Source organism: Sinocyclocheilus rhinocerous, unplaced genomic scaffold (genome assembly GCF_001515625.1).
Source record: "Sinocyclocheilus rhinocerous isolate Xijiao unplaced genomic scaffold, SAMN03320098_v1.1 scaffold588, whole genome shotgun sequence".
NCBI lineage: Eukaryota > Metazoa > Chordata > Actinopteri > Cypriniformes > Cyprinidae > Sinocyclocheilus > Sinocyclocheilus rhinocerous.
In genome coordinates this window covers 568613-581411 of record NW_015635063.1, presented here as the reverse complement: position 1 = coordinate 581411, position 12799 = coordinate 568613, and positions in this window count along the sequence as shown.

Here is a 12799-nt window from a genome sequence, read left to right as displayed (position 1 = left end):
ATCATGCACCCACAGTACCAGCAAGTAAGTATGGAGCACAAACAGCATAAAATGAGGTAAGCAAAGTTTTTATATGTTGTTTTACATCAGTTTTTTCTTTTCAGGTGACTAACTATAACCGTTGTGCATTTCTGTCCATTAGGTCATGTGTTTATGGATGAAGGCTGAACTACATCGGATCACCAAACATGTCCCGTTACAAATCGGTATGGTCTTCATTCACATTCTTCATGGCCTTTTCTAATTATTTGGACATTTTCATTGTCAACTTGTGATAAAACCGCCCAGCTCTTTTCCCGCAGGACACTAAAACCTGTTTTTACAATATTTGTTGACCCTTGACGCCATTGCACCATCCTGACGACTTGCATCCGGCCTCCATACAACCTCTGAGCATCACATTTGCATAGTGGAAAACGAATTACCCAATCAGAGCTGTAGCAGTCGGTGATGTGGCTCTCTCACCTTGGTGCCTGTCGTGGAAGCTCAGCTAATTGTGAAGAATTCGATTTGCTCTTGGAGTGTGCCATGAAGCTCAGCTTTACCCCCACCAACTAAACCTCGCCTGGCCCAGCAAGGGGGCCCTTAAGTGGACGCTCGCCCCCTCCTACACGGCCTCATGCTGCACTCCTCTCCCAATACCCCCTCCGTCGCTCGCTGGGACCTGATCTCTCACCATCGTACAGGCCTAAAGTGAGTGTGTGTGTGTGTGTCCCATTCCTCCCCTAGTTAAAATTTGACCCTTGACCTCTCTCTCGGTGTAATATAACATTTTAATAAGCTTTGTTGGGTCAGTTCGTGTGTCGTTACTATGGAGATTGTCGCGGTGTGTGAGGGATGTAAATCGCAGTTCTTAAATGGGCCTATTTAATCTGAGGGACCCCTGCAGCCTGACTACTCCTTAATGAAGTGATGTATTTGTTAAACTCAGACTCATCGTGAGCTGCGAGTCCATGAGGCCAATGCATTTCCGGCGGAATAAACTGCGTAATGCGTTTACCGCAGAAAACGTGGGCTAACTAGTTTAGAGCGTGTCGGAGCGCTTCTGCTAACGCGTTTACATTGGCCCAGTCATTTGTAAAGACTCTTTAATCTGTAATTTGTGTCAGTAAGATAAATGGGTTTATTTCTTAACCGGTGAAGTGAATGATGTTTGACTCTGAATTGAAAATAAGGTGTGAAGTTAGGATCAAGAGTTTTATTTTTAGTCATTTTATTCTGATTTGGGTCATTATTGTATGCAAAATCATAATTCGTCCTGCTTATATACATTTAAATGTAATCCACATCCAGTTCTGATCAAATGGGGATTTATTTATTTGTTTGTTTCATTAAAACGATGACGGTGCCCAGTGTTTTTCGTAGCCTCCTGCTAGTGCTGAGAAAAAGTCTTTAATATTTTATGTGATCACAGGCCTCTATAAGCAAATTTCAGTCCCTTTTTCGTAGCCTCCTGCTAGTGCTGAGAAAAAGTCTTTAATATTTTATGTGATCACAGGCCTCTTATAAGCAAATTTCAGTCCCCGGCAAGTTCAGCCAAAACATGATTAATTTAGTGTTTATCCCCGACATCCTCTAAAAAAAACAAAACCCCCTCGGCCAGACGTGCAGAGCTCAGTTTGAGATGAAATCTCTAACTCTACATCATAATACAGGCCTGGGGAGGAATCTTTGCTTGGGCCACATTTTCTTATTTGGATATCTGAGAAAGAGGAAGACTGAGCTTCTTTGAACTGGGTTTTATACCGCTGTGAAGTGGTCAATATAGACTGAGCAAAATATTACTGCTTACAAGAAAGCAGAAGAATTTTGATAATTATTTTTGTTTATTCTACATTTGCTTATATTTTTTGTTTTGGTAAAATGATCCAGTAAAGTAAGATCAATGGTGGTCTTATCTGCCATATGCAGACGTGACCTCATCGTGACCTTATCGCTTTTAAAATATAAGATTACTGAAATTATAACCAAGAATACATAGTGTTCCTATACCTTTAAAGAGTTTGTTCACCCAACATCATAAGTGACTCACCCTCATGGCCTTCCAAACCCATCAGACTTTCGTTGATCTGCCAAAAACAAATGAAGATATTTTTAATGAAACCTGAGAAATTTCCATTCCACCCAAAATTTGACACTTCAACAAGTTCATAAAGAGGTTATAAAAGAAATCCACATGAATTTGGAGCAACATGAGGGTGTGTAATTGATGAGAGAATGTTCATCTTTGGGTGACCTGTCCCTTTAAATGACTATGAAACAGTGGGAATGTTGTTCTGTATGTTAAAGCAGTGGTCACACTGTGGACTTCGAGCATGCAAAATGTAGATTGTCACACTCTACTGTAGGGTTTCTGTTTATAATACGTTACACAGCCCTGCATCTTGAAAAAAATTAAGCTGATTTGCAAAAAAAGCCTAATGTTACCTAACTTGATGCTGAGAAAAAGCAGTCAAATGTCAAAAGTTTTGGTTTTGATGACAAAACAAAGCATTCAAAATTTGTATAGGAGTGGAAAAAGTGGAAATCAGGATTTGGCATAAAGTCTTCAAAGTCATTCATACATGTGAAAATGAGCTGAGAATTGAAAAAAGAAAAAAAAAAGTTGTAATCTGGCTCAGAGAAAGATATGAATCTTGTGCCAGTTTTTCTGATGATTATGGGATAATACAAGACTTTTCACCTCACAAATGATTGTCAGAAGCAAAAATGCTACAAAATCATATTTTGTGAAAAAGTGTAACATACTCGAGCAAAACATGCACCATTTCTGCAATCAGCAACCCAAAATCGATAAGAAACAAGTACTGGATTTCATTCAGCAAATATGATGCAGGGTGGTGTAATAAATCACAAATGATTTGCTTTCAAAATCAATGATTGCATTCAAAAGCTGAAACAATCTGAAGCTGCAGCACTGTGAATTTGCAGCTTTTAAGTTTGTGCTCGTTGAAACTGACCAAAAGATAGATCTTTGATGTGTAGATCCTATTGGTTTGACATTTTCTTGTCATACAAATTTGCAGGTCCCCAAAACTTTTGTATGCCGCAGAAACATGTGATATGAGCATGAGCTTGTGTTTCCAGTCTCCCACAATTGCATGCATATAATTGGAAGTCAGTTTTTGAGTTCAAGAGAACCGTCTGCAGCTGAAGTACTCGATGAATTAAGTGGATAAATTAATTGCAATTTTACTGAAGAAAAGAACGAGGGATTTCAGTACGGCGCTTTTAATGACCGATTAGTTGTTTTCATGTTGTTGTTGTTTTCATCTCTGGGTGAGTTGTCAAGAGTCGCTCCATCTGTCTCACTCTGCGGCGCCGGTAAAGGTGCTGACAGAAGCTTTGGCTGTTTGAACTTTTCATTGGCCTTGTCATGCAGACAACTGCCCTCAGCTGAACCACAAATCCCAGATTCCCCAGCAACACCGCAAAATTAGCTCCATAAATCAGAGGGGCTTCTGGGAATAGTCCCTGTGTTGCCAGGGTCAATGGATCATCCCAGATGCTGGTGTCAGGGGTGCGCGAATCTCAGTGCCACAGGACGCGAGACCGCGGGCAGATCCAGCCATCACTCGTGTTAAAAATACTCCGGTGAAGTCAGTGAGAAACACACGAGCAGGAGCTGCCAGAAGTGTCTTGTCGGTGTGAATGTTCACACGTACGTACACACAAAGCCCTCTTTCGTTTTTTTATTTGTATTGGCTGGTGTGTGACGTAATTTTTTCCTTATGACTTATTAAAGATGTTTAGGAGATTTTGACCTGTTACAGACAATATTATGACTTTGCAGTTCAGAATTCAAAATAGTTGTTTTCTAGTTCTGTACCTGATGACTGGATGGCAGTGTGCTGCAAATATATTCAGCACGTCATTATTTTGCCGTGACTTAGAACAAGCGTGTAATACTTGTATGATGACGTTTCAGCCAGGATGTTTTGTCAGTTACTTTCTTGCTCATTGCATAATTCTCTGTGATACAATTCATTATTATTGCACTATTTTACAGTTTAATATAAAATAACACTAAATGTTTTAAATTAATTTTGGAGATGATTTGGCTTTTTTCTTTTACTTTTATCCAACCCCTTGATATAATGAAGTTGGGCTGGTGTGTGACGTAATTTTTTCCTTATGACTTATTAAAGATGTTTAGGAGATTTTGACCTGTTATAGACAATATTATGACTTTGCAGTTCAGAATTCAAAATAGTTGTTTTCTAGTTCTGTACCTGATGACTGGATGGCAGTGTGCTGCAAATATATTCAGCACGTCATTATTTTGCCGTGACTTAGAACGAGCGTGTAATACTTGTATGATGACGTTTCAGCCAGGATGTTTTGTCAGTTACTTTCTTGCTCATTGCATAATTCTCTGTGATACAATTCATTATTATTGCACTATTTTACAGTTTAATATAAAATAACACTAAATGTTTTTAATTAATTTTGGAGATGATTTGGCTTTTTTCTTTTACTTTTATCCAACCCCTTGATATTTTGATATAATGAAGTTGTTTCCATTACCACACATTAGTATAATTTCTTTACCACATAATATACACTCTTAAAAATAAAGAGGATTTTCGCAGTGATGCCACAGAAGAACCGGTTTTGTGTCCCCTAAGAACCTTTCAGTGAACAGAACGTAAGTACTGTAATTTCATAATATAAATAATTTTTTTCCACTATAAAGAAACTTTTGTGTAATGGAAAGGTTACATGGATGTTCCATGTCAATAAAGAAGCTTTATTTTTAACTATATTACCTCTATATATGTGTGCTTTACTTTTAAGCATATGTGTTGTGCAGTTAATGTAAACCCAATGATGTATTGACATTCTGATTTTGCACAGATGTGATGTGACGGGCTGTAACGAAGGTTAAAGATGTCACTTTAATTATGGGTCAAAGGTCACATTACTTTGCAAACACATCCTGGAGCCAAGATGGTAGATTAGAAAGATCTCAAGTCATTTAGATAACTTAAAATAAATGTTCTTTATTGGCATCAATAGTTAAATGAAGAACCTTTAACATCCGCGCAATCTTTCCATTGCACAAAAAGGTTCTTTGGACTATTTAGAATGTTCTTCAAAGGCTATTTTAGCAACTGCTCACTGAAAGATTCTTTTTGGAACCCAGAATGATGGTTCTATGGCATCACTGTGGGGGGAAAAAAAGCCTTTTGGAAACTATTTTTAAGAGTGTAAATGAGAGAAAAATTGAACATGATTGAACCAATCGTTTTTAAGGAAACCTAAAAATCTGCAAGTTTTCAATCACTTGCTTTGTTTACTAAGCCTGTTTTTGTCTGGATGCTATCTGCAGAAATAATTGCCCTGTGTTAAAGATCTCTGTGTTATAACACACGGTCAGTACGACGTAGTTCAGAGGATCAATCCTGCTGCACTTGGCTGCTTTAAACTCCGAGTTGAAATAAAGAGACTGCATCAGGACCCCAGGGGCTATTCAACATCCCCTCCACCCCAAACACTGCTATCTGTAAATTAGCTGACTTTGTGACCCTGCCTGTAATTGCATTAGTTTATCAATGTAGCACATAATTTATTATCCCGAGCAATAACCGCACACACGCACAGGGCCGGTGTGTGGAGTCTCACACCGTACACAGTAATTAGAGACGAAGGATTTCAGAAGACTTGCTCTTAATGTCTGCTTGAGCTTATGGCTCTCTGAGCGTTTCTAAACACCGTACAGACCGGTGAGCACATGGTAGACACACCAGACCTCTATTTCCATCTTTCTGTCATGAGCTATAGGTGCCTACAATACAAAAAGTTTAAGGCAAGTGTCAGTATCTCTGGTGCTCTTATAGGATTAATGATTTGAACAAACCTCTAACCCTAAATGTTAAACTTTGCTGTGTAACTTTTGTATTATGAACATGAATAATACCTCAAATCATGTAGCTTGTTGTGGAGAGGTGTGCTGTTACTTTTTTAGGGATCAGAATTTATAATATAGTCTTTGGTGGACTGTCTTGACTTGAGCCAAGCACAACCACCCACTAACCCTCCAGAACCTCCACGATTGTTGTGTTTCTGGTCAAACTGAATCTGATGGCCCTTTTTCACATTTCCGGGGTTCTCACAAGTGTAATTTGTCATAGTTGAGTAAACTTCTATAGTGATGAACAAAATCTACAACACAGATAATTTTTGCATTCGCATTTGATCCAATAGCAAAAGAAAAAAATGCCCAATATAATTTCTGTGACACTTCAAAAGAGGGGGAAAAAAAATCCAAGAAGTTGATTGAGGTGATTTGCCATTACTTCCTCAGCCGTTGTATTAGAAACATCGTCACAGCAGCATTAACTCGTTTTGTGTAATTTATTGCCAGTGTAATATCACACAAAGTATAGTGTGTTATAAATATACATTACATTTTTTTAAAGAAATTTTCCTAGATTTGAGAGAATGATTAAGGGATCGCATCATCACTGTCTGTGAAAAGGGTCCTTTGGATGTAATCCAATTCACCAAAAATCCTATTTAAAAAAAAATCTAGTAAAAACTAAACTTTTAACATTTATACTTCTCACATATTACAAAAAAGTAAATTTGAGAAAATTTTAAAAATGTATTTAACAAATGAGTTTTTAAGCATTGGTTTTCACAAATTGTGACTTATAGTCACAATAGTATTTGAAAAATGTATTAAAAAAATTATTTATTTTTAAATGTGTGTGTGTGTGTGTTCTGGAAGCTCAAACTATAGTGCATGTCGCTAGCAATGTCGAGATCATGGGTTCGATTCCCAGCAAAATTCACATGCATGAACTAATAAAATGCCTTCAACATTTGTACATTTTATTCAAATAGAACAAAGAAATTTGTGGGCCAAATTGACCCAGTAACATCACAGTCATAATATAAATTTTGTACACACACATCAAAACACTTCAAAAATGTGTCAGAAATTTGTTTTTTGTTTTTTTGTGTCAAAATTTACCCAGAACATAATATAAGCGCTAATATGAGCGAGTACAACACGTTTTCTTCAATGTTAAAATCTGGCTATTGATGTTTTTTGTGTGTCTAGTTATTAATTACATACTTTAGTAATTTACCATGGTCAGCATAGTTTTTACCCAAATTGCATGGCTATTGCATTTCGTTTTACTTCACTTAAAAAAAAAAATGGACAGATTCTAAAAACTTCCTGAACTTTTTGATGGGGATCACATTCATTTCTCAAACAATTACATTATTAAGTATGACATTGTGACAGACAACAGGCGTTGTGGGTAGTAGGGGTGTAAAAAGTGACAATATAAATCTGGCAGTTTATTGCATAATTTATTAATGCATTATAAACACCAATACTGTATAAAAAAAAATGTAAACAAATTACCAACTGTAGAAGTCCAATCTGGCCCTTTCCATTACATGTGTCTTCAGCATTTATTTGAAAATGAACGATTTCTACCAAACAAACTGAAACTGAATCAATTTAATGTTATAAAATGTCGTATTTAATTAAGAATCATTATGAGATTTCAATTTCATTATGAGAGCAAATATTTACCACTCCTAATGGGTTACCATAGTAAATTCTTGCAAAAGTATTAAAAGGCACATTTTTTAAATGGATTTTCTGCTTTACTCTGATGTGCAACATGATACAAAAAATGAAGCGCAGTTCAGTATATTTGTCATTTCCTATTCTGGATATATAATCATCGCAGGCACTTCATCATGTCTCTTAGATCATGTATGGAATGACCTTTATCTTGTAGATTCTCATGATTTCTTTGACTGCTCATGGTTGCATATTTACTCGTGGCGAGTGGTCTGTTGAGATCCAATCTTGGCGTCTCCTGTCCCTGTTATATGCACCTTCAAGCTGTTTAATTAAAGCATGTATTATTAATCCGACTATATTTGAGTCGTTTTTCCTGTCCCTGTGCAGATACGACTGCTACATTAAGGGTAAATTGTTTTGCAGTAATGTTTCTCTCATAATCAGAGGCTTTAGTGCAGCAGGAGGCGCGGGAGCGAGAGGAGAGCCAGGACAGAGGAGGCCGTTACTGTAGCTTAGCGTTTGATGTGCGAATCACATATTTGGGGCCTGTAATTAGGTCTGTTTTACAAGTCAAATGCAGCGCCAATGACAGTCGCAAAATATGAGCTTAATAAAAAGTGCCAGCTGAGACGATGCTTCCCCCGTCCCTCTGCCTCCGTCCTCATCTTTTTCTCTGTCTCTCTGCCTCAGAAATATCAGCTCCAGTGTAAAGTCAGCTCAGGGCCAGTAATGATTCTTTCTGACTTCACACATACCGCAATTGTTCATTCTAATATACGGCCAACCACATCTCCCAGATATTAAGATTATCAGAGCACAACGCTCATATATCTGGAGGTGCCGGAAGCCATATTGGTAGCAGACATTGGCACTTGATTACTACACATTCATTCTAACCCAATGGAAATTGGTTTGATACAGTTAGACTGATTAGTTAGTTGATACAGTTCGAGTCGTTCAGGAAGTTAAAGGAGACCTGGTGAACTTTTGAAAATCTATGACGTACCATAAAAATATCTGTTATCGACCTGTTCTTGTAGCACCTTTTGAACTCTACAGTGTTATTTTTTAAAAATTAAGGTATTTTCTTAAAAGGCTTTCAGAAAAGTGCTTTGTACAAACTCATACACATAAACATTAATATTAATTATAAAACAGATAGTTCCGGTCCTTGATTCTGATTGGCTGAGCCACGTTCGAAGCTGTTGTAAATTACACTACAAACATACACCTTTGTTTACTTATGTGTGTTGCTCGGCAACCACAACTGATTCTGAGGAACTACATTGTTTGGTGGAAGAATACTGTTTTTATTAATATCATTACACTTTATTTGCTCTGTTTTATTTTGTGAAACCGTACTATGTATAAGGAATAACCGTTTTATAAAGGCAATAAGCCCCGTGAAGCCGTGGTTTACAGTGAATTTATAACAGCTACGGGGGTTTTAGGCACTCTGCTTCGCGTCGTATCTAACAATGCCCCTTAGCTGTTATAAATTCACTGTAAACCATGGCTTCTTGGGGCTTATTGCTTTATTTATCCACACAACGGCAAGACAAAAAGCTGGTTGGACATAAAGAGCTAAAGTTAGCCATTGCTCATTTAGCCTTACAATTAATATTATTTAATAATATATATTGCGTCTTTTGAAATATTGATAGTATCATGTTGATTTGTAACATTTCATCAAACAGAATGGGATAACAGAACAAAACATGATAATTCCTCATTGCAAATACTCATTGATTGTTGTTCTTGTTTTTTTTTCTTCTCCAATCTGATGTCACTTCCTGGAGGATGATGTCATTTAGGAACTGGTTTTTGTCAGTTAAATATTTTTTACAACAAACCAGGTCATACAGAAAATGACTCTTCATTGATAAACTATCAATTTCTTTTATTTATTTAATTTGTGTCTGTATATTTTTTCTAAGGCAAAATGTCAAAGTAATATACAAGACTTGAACTAGTTGCAAAGAAAAAAAGACTAAGATTCTAGAAAAACATCTCTAAATTATCCTTTGTTATTATTTCTTAAAAAAGATTAGTGAAGAAATTTGGTTTTAAAATATTAAACGTTTGTGTTAAAATCCATGAACAGGAAACCGTTGAACCTCAAGAAAGACTGATGTGTTATCATTTAAATCATAATATATGATGTTAGAAAAAATTATTGGACAAATATGTTGGAAAACATTTTCCTTATTGGTTAAACCACTCCAGGTTTTTAGAGACATTAAGTCAAAACTACACTCTAAAAAATGCTGGGTTGTTTCAACCCAATTTTGGGTCAAATATGGACTAACCCAACTGTTGGGTTAAATTTTGGTTACATTTTTAAATTAACTTTTTAACCCAACAGTTGGGTTAGTCCATATTTGACCCAAAATTGGGTTGAAACAACCCAGCATTTTTTAGAGTGTAGGTTTTCAAAACATTTTTCCTTTTCATTATTTCAAACATCCACATTCATCATAGACTCAGGAGGATTGTTTACGGTCTTCAACCTTTCAGTATTTTCAAACCTGTTGAAAAATCTAAGAATATTGTCAAAGAGATTCAGCTTGTCGTACACTACCGTTGAAAAGTTAGGTAAAAACTGTGATATTGTGAAATATTATTACATGTTTTCTATGTAAATACATTTCAAAAAAGTAATTTATTTCTGTGATGCCAAGCTGAATATTCAGCATCATGACTTCAGTCTTCAGTGTCACATGATCCTTCAGAAATCATTCTAATATGCTGATTTGCTGCATTTCTGATTGTTATGTTGAAAACAGTCGTACAGACTAATCAGAAAGTCCCTTTACTTTCTTCAGTAATGCGGTGTTCATTGAACTTTAGCGACTCTGTCTGTACCCTTAACTCTGCTCCTGTAGATGTGTCTGTTTGACTCTCCTCTCATCTATCGATACTCCGTCATTTATCAGGACGCGGCAGCCTCGACCGCCATATTGATTCTGTAGAGGCAATTTACTGGGAAATGGCAGTGAAGCAGGGATTTATTGTGCAGCCACTTCATTGTCAGATGATGGGTGTAAAATGTGATCGTAACGAGGGGAATGAGGTGGGTCGCTGTCCCGTCATAAATAACTCCGGTACAGAGACGGATGAGTATTTAAAGAGACACAGAGCTAACGTCATATTCACTTCTGTTATCCCTGAGGGGAAATGCATATCAAGCATAGTGCTATAGGCCTATTTCTAAAATATATCATAATTTATCAGGCTATAACCTGCTTTAACCTATGCCATGTCTTCTTTTCTACTTTTTATTTTTTACCAGTTTAATCATCTTCGAGGTTAAATTTTACATTTGATCACCACAAACCACATAGCCTAATTTGAGATCATTCATGACTAACATTGCAGGATGAGTTGTGCACCAGTGTTTAATAGTTAAGGTTAGGGGTTTGTTTAAATCTAAAAAGTATGAGTAATAGTTATAGTCGATTTTGCTAATAGCACTAATAATTCATTCAAACGTTGAGTTGGAACTGTGGTCAACTCTGAGCAGATAGAATTCATGTTCATATGTGCAGGTTTGATTCAGGCTTGCAACGTTTCGCAATTGTGCACTCCCATAGGCCTGTATTTGCATTTAACTTACATAATGGAATAATGATAGGAATGTATGATGAAAATATATAGCATATAATAGAAATGACAAAAAAAGCCAACAAAAAGGTGACTTTGTTAAGCAGGATCAACATCCTTTTCCAGTCAACTAGATTTTATTTCTGTGGTACTGTATATGTCTCTCCAACATACCACTAGTGGTAGTTAAATAAGTGTATAATTTCTACACCACTAGTGGCAGCGAATAAAATTAAAGTCTGATTGTTTGCGTGGCCTGACTATACCTGATGTGCTCTTCAAGTGGAGTTGGAAATTTTTTTAATTATGAGCACATGAATGACAAGCAAAGTCATATTCATCAACGGAAAACTGAAATTCTGATACAAAAGTTATTTAATTGGGATGTTATGAAGGGTGTGTCAATTTGAAATGACAGAAACAATGCTTTATAATATATACATCACTGTTTTATAATACACTGAATAATATTGGTGTAGAAACAGTTTTCACTAGAAAAAATTGCTAGTAATTTTCATAATTGATTGCAATAAAAAAGCAGTTAAAATGTGAAATGTCTTATGAACATTTTTATAGGGTATATCTCTAATCTATATATAGAGATCAGTGGGTGGAAAGCAAGACTAGTAAATAGTGTAAACTCAACTTTCACTCAACTCTGTTTTATGTAACAGTTAGTTTGAATACATTTAGTTTTAATATTAATAAAAGTAAGGGTTCCATTTTTTTTTGTTGCTTTTTTGCAGTGATGCCATAGAAGAGCTATTATGGGTTATCTAAATAACCTTTTTCCAATACAAAGAACCTTTTGTAGAATGGAAAGTTTCCATGGATGTTAAAGATTCTTCATGGAATCATGTGTAAGTAAGTGATAGAAATGAATATTTTTCATCATTTTAAAATGTTGTAATAATGAATGCTTGACTCTGGTATGAATTTCCCATATGTGACCCAGGATGACAAAACCAGTCATAAGGGTCAATCTTTTGAAATTGAGATTTATATGTCATGAATAAATAATCTTTCCATTGATGTACACTGTAAAAAAAAATCTGTGACATTTACGGTAAAATACCGGCAGCTGTGGTTGCCAGAACTTCACCATTAAAAATATGGTAGAAACATTTTAGGTTTTACAGACTTAGCTTAAATTCACAATAAAAAAACTTATTTCATTAACTTGATGTAATGTTAATAAATCAGCATATTGAAGTACTAATATCTGTTTTAAACCATTGAAATGCTGATTAACCACCAAAAACAGGTGGTGATGAGAAAGTCACATGATGAATCAGCTCTTCCAAAAGCTGAGAAGGAAAATATTAATATATATATACATAGAAGGTGCACAGTGTCATTCACACAAACACTAAATACCATCATGGTAACACACATGATGCTGAAATAATGCAATAAACATTCATTTAACAACATTAGATTTAAGATAAAACACTAATGTACACAACTGATAAGAACAAACTAAGAAGAAACAGTTATTTCAACGAAAAAACATAAAATATGAAGTGTCATGCAGGGAATTCTGGGAGTGTCAATTTACGTTTTTTCACTGTAAATTATACAATGACTTTTTCTTTTTCACCTCCAAAAACCGTAATTTTAACAGTAAAATGTAATTACAGTTAT